This window comes from Montipora foliosa, chromosome 6 (genome assembly GCF_036669935.1).
Source record: "Montipora foliosa isolate CH-2021 chromosome 6, ASM3666993v2, whole genome shotgun sequence".
Taxonomy (NCBI): Eukaryota; Metazoa; Cnidaria; class Anthozoa; order Scleractinia; family Acroporidae; genus Montipora; species Montipora foliosa.
In genome coordinates, this window is record NC_090874.1 from 22,619,329 (window position 1) to 22,624,328 (window position 5,000).

The 5,000-nt window shown below is 40.0% G+C and overlaps 1 protein-coding gene across 1 annotated transcript in view; it reads left to right on the forward strand.

Annotated features, from left to right (window-relative positions):
• The window catches only part of LOC138006987 (uncharacterized), an 11,192-nt gene extending 11,113 nt beyond the window's left edge, over positions 1 to 79 (forward strand). Inside the window, exon 6 of the mRNA XM_068853638.1 lies at positions 1 to 79. This exon is cut by the window's left edge and continues 269 nt beyond it. The gene's annotated coding sequence lies outside the window, so the exon portion shown is untranslated.
• The last annotated feature ends 4,921 nt before the right edge of the window (positions 80 to 5,000 follow it).

Consider the following 5,000-nt stretch of genomic DNA (forward strand, 5'->3'; position numbering starts at 1 on the left):
GTGATGACGTCTGACAAGCTAATTTCATCATCAAGCCTAGAATTCGAAAATCAAACTTGTAAATTTTAGCATGAGCTAAGTCCCAAAGGAGCAAACTTGAAAAGAAAACCCACCTGCGAACAGCATTGCATGTCTAAATGATGTTATTAATTTTGTGCAAACGAGACTTGGTGGTGAAATTAGCTAGTCAGACGTCATCACGCATAAGGCCCATTGAGAACCGTAAGGTTAATTACTTTATGCACTCACAACTCAGATAGGACGTTAATGAACAACGACGCAACTAAACAGTTATCTGATTGGTTGATATCTAGATTTAGCCAAGCCTAAAATCGGAGCTCCCGGGTTATTTATTCTTACAATAAGTTAACCTGGCTTGAGCCTACAATCCATTCGAAACCCAGTGCCTGATCAGCGGTCAATTCAAATAAAACAGCTGATCAAGATGAGGTCTAAACTTGAGCCCGCAATATGGTCGCGTGATACTGGTCACATAAGCATACATGGAGGGGTGGACGGTCGTACGGTGACCAAAACCAAATGGGTTACCATATTTTCTTACCCAGGATGCTCTGCGCGCGCGACATCGGCGCGCGGAGCTCCGCTTAAGAGGGGAAAATAATAAATAATGCTACACGCGCGGCACGAATTTTAGCACACATTCTTGCGGTACTCAGCAACAACAACGTAAAATCACCAAATTTGAGGTCATACCGAGCAAGGGACAAGGTAGTTAAAACCCGGGCTAAAATACCGACATTATTTTGGACATTAAATAAAAAACACCTTGAGAATTTTAGAACGTAATGAAAACCGAAGAAATTATTTTTATCAATGGTGAAGTTGATGAATGCACGGGGAAAGCTTTACAGTATCTGCAGTACATAATTCTTTCTCTGAATCCCACTCTCGCTACTCTAATTCGTTTAACCCCCCTCTTTGAAATTTGTATATTATATATCTTTTCTTGCTCGTTGGCTCATCCTCTTTAGCATTATCGCGGACTGATATAGTGCAGTATCATTCGAAGCAGATTTACTCGCTTTTGTGAAATGTGAAGGCTGGCTTTTTATAAGAAAATTATTGGATACAAGACAATACAAGCGCGATGACTTAACTGGGATTTATAATAAAGTTTCTATATAACGCGCGCTCTCATTGGTTTAAACAGCGTGCTTTATGAGAGTACAAAGCACGGAACAAACGAAAGCTCACGCCATCATCCGCAGAAACGCCAGATGAATTTCCGAATTTTACCTTGGGTATTATTGAAGCTGTCAGTTAAAGGCTTGCTCAGATATTCTGTCAAGTGCTTTGGATGGAAGACCTCAACCGTCGCCCGGTCCAGCAGTTCTTTCAAGCTCAGAAAGTCCTCACGCTGGAGTTCTTCATTTACAAAATTCCCAACAGGTTTTCAGATTCCAGCCGCAAGCAATGAACAGTTTGTTTTCCAGTTGTCATGTCGGAAACGTGCAGGTTTTCATGGGCAACAATTCGGCCGGTTTTCACTGAACTTAATCATTTAGATCCTCTTTTTGGCTGTTTTTTACGGACTGAAACCGAACATTGAGACACTTGTTTTTCCATAAATTCGAATTTTGTGTGATTTCTGTCAAGCCACTTTCCAGTTGATTGATGTTTTGACAAGCCTTTGTTTCATTAACCAATCAAATAATCTTAAACATTCTTACAAGCGCTCTGATTGGTCCAAAGTAGCGTGCTTTATCAGAGTATAAAGCACTGTGCTGACGACATCTCAGTTCGCCACAAGCAGCGCGCGCTTTGAAAATAAAGTAGAATTTTTGAAGAAAATTACTTGTTTTTTATCATAAAACAAATAAAGAAGCCTTGACTGTGCTCTGTTCTGTTGTAAAGCACTTAGGAAGCGGCTAGAGCACTCAAGAAGTAGGGAGAAACACTCGCCTATCGGCTCGTGTTTCCCCCTACACTTCTTTCATGCTCTAGCCGCTTCCTGCGTGCTTTACAACAGAACAGAGCACAGTCAAGGCTTCTTTATTTGTTAAATAATTCACTTTTTTTTTTGTTTGCAATAGAGAGAAACAATCCAGATTAAACTTCTTATCTTCGGCTTGTGCTTGTGCGGGGGAAAGACGCTGATGGCTGAGAGAGAGAGAGCATTTTTCATTAATTTTGTTATTGCCACGCACAAAATTACTTTCATTATTTTCTCGAATTTTTATGTAGTGACGTTTTTTTATCGGGGTTGGTTTCATTACTTTGGCGTTGTTGTACGAAAACAAAATTTCATTCAGCCGCCGGAGTCCTGCGTTTTACAGTTTATTGCTACAAACTGAAATGCATATGGCTTCCTTCGAAATTACTCAGTAGCGTGCGTTTTTGGCCTTCTAAGGCCCGGGTTAGATACGATTTTGCAAAAACTTTTTTCCTCTAGGACTGAAATCTCTCGAAACGTCTTTTTTCTAATGCGACCCCCGCCCTCATTTGTGCTTTTTCAAAAAATTGCAAATTCGGAAAAAATATCATTGACGCCGGTGTGCCTGGGAAGGCCAGGGCTGACCGATTTTTCCAATTTTCGAAAAACAAAGGTGATCGAAGACAGTTGCTTGCCGCTAAAAATCGCCTGTGTGATTGACATTTGCATTTTAGCTTAATGGAAATGCGATTGTACATTTTATTCATCAATTTTATTTCAGGTCTTGCAATTTGAATTTTCCAGCTGTTTTGAAACCAGCCAACTTAAAAATTAGTCTGTAATGCGACCCGGCCCTTCTATAAAATAAAATTTAGCCCTTTATATTATAAACAAGTAATTATAATCGCAAGTTTCCTCATAAAAGTAAGGATTAATATCACTTGTATTTTCAGAGTTGAAGAAATTGCCCTCCTCGCTTCGCGACTGGTGAAATTTCAGCAACTTCCCAAAATACGCGTCTTCATTATCTTGAATACTGAGCCCCATGTAATTACCTATACTTTCAAATTTGCGGTATAAATGCGAATAAAAGAACACATCGCCCGCAAGTTTCAAATCAAAAAACCGAGTTGTCACAAAACCTCGTTTCCAGGGTCTTTCCGGCGGGGAGATTCAAAATGGCGGACAATGTTGTAATGGACGTTGTCGCTGATGAAACTCAAAAGCTTTCAAATACCAGTGCAGTTTTCTTTCAACAATATCCATAACGGTTATGTAAAAGTTGAAAGATTGCCACAGCAGTAAAATGTGTAACAAATATCAGATGCACGTTCCCTCTGCATTAAACTAATGTTTTTAGGTAATTAACCACTCAGGCAAACGTAACCACTCGGTTATACAACATTTATCTACTTAGTTGCAATATTTGCCTGTTTTACTATAAGTTGTAGCGAGGAGACTTGAATTAATTAATTAATTAACTACCCGGCCAATAAACAAGGCTAAACCTCACCTGTTTGGTTTTTTTACATGTATTGACACACACCGACGCAAAGCGAGAACGAAGGGAATTTGCATCATGTTTTCTGTAAACTGCGAACGTCAGGCTAAAATTTGCATTTTGCCAAAAATTTAAAAAAGCATGTATGATGTTAGCTCATATTTCTTGCCTATCGAGCAACTTTTTAAAAGAGAGAGAGACGAGTTAAAAGAAGAAAATTGTCGCACATTGTTATGACAAACTCTTTGCAGCCTGCAGTTTGCAGTTCGCCGTTTCAGGTGAACGCAATGCTAAATGAACTTTGTATTTTCAGATGAAATTATTGGTAAAAAAAAATCCATAAGTCCAGTATTTCTGACTGGGATTTAAGACTGCCTTTGAAGAGTTCTGAGAGCACTTCCTCTGCATTAAACGCCCTGAATGACCCACCTCTTTCCTTTGTCCAAGCTCCTTGACTAAGCGCACTTCAGAAGTTTTCGAAGCGAGCTTCTAAATTTCTCATTTCTCCAGCCGTAGATGATAGGGTTACAGATTGCGTTCAAACCAAATGCAACATGGAAAGCAACATGTTTGGCAATTGTAAGGTCTGAAGTCCCGGATATTCGAAGGCTTGCTACAACCAAAAGAGGAATTATACTGGCTAGGCAAAGGGCTACAATGATTCCCAGAGTGCAAGATGCTCTTAATTGCTGCTTCAGAGTGTTGTTTTGTTCTCTGATCCGCTTTCGATGACTGTGTAATACAAGAAATATGTAACTGTACGAAGATAAAATGATCACCAAAGGTACGAACAAGAGCGTTGTGGTATAGAAGACCAGGTATCCTTTGATAAAATGTGCTTTTTTGTCAGAGTTGAAGCATGGATGAAAAGCCTTTGAAGCGAGAGACTCAGGCTTGTCACGGATAGCTTTTATAATTTGTGGCAGAATAATAGTTACAGCCAAAACCCATAGCCAAGCTGTGATGGAAATCACAACTGCTCGGCGAAAGGTGACAATAGAGTGATACCGCAAGGAGAACTTGACAGCGATGAAACGGTCGACGCTAATCAACGCTAGATGAAGGATGATCACGGAAAGAAGAAAGAAGCAGGCCTGTCCAGTCACTATGCAAAGAAACTTTGAGAAATGAAAGCTAGACAGCCTCATGGCGATGCAGAGAATATAAACCATCGGGATTAAGCTATCTGCAGCGCACAAACTCACAACAATTACGTTTGACGCCGTTCTCAAACTGGCAAATTTGTAGAAAGCTCTGAACACCAAAAAATTGCCAGCGAGTGAAAAAATTACGTGACTTACGTGAAAGACCATATATATATTCACATTCAGTGCAATTTCCTGCCAGTGGTTTTGGCCGCATTTGGGTGGTGACTCGGCAGCTGATCCGGTTATATTTGAAGTATTGTTTGCCATTTTCCGTTGTTGTGCTAGCGCTCAGTAACTATTGTTATCGTGGTTTCATCCCAAGCAGAAGTGCTATTAGATGTATGCAGCTGATTTCTTTAGAGTTATTATGAAATTACGCTAATTTTTTTCACATGACATCACAGTGACATCCAAGCCTTACTGGGAAGTCAGCCGAGTGCGTTTAAAACGGTAGTCT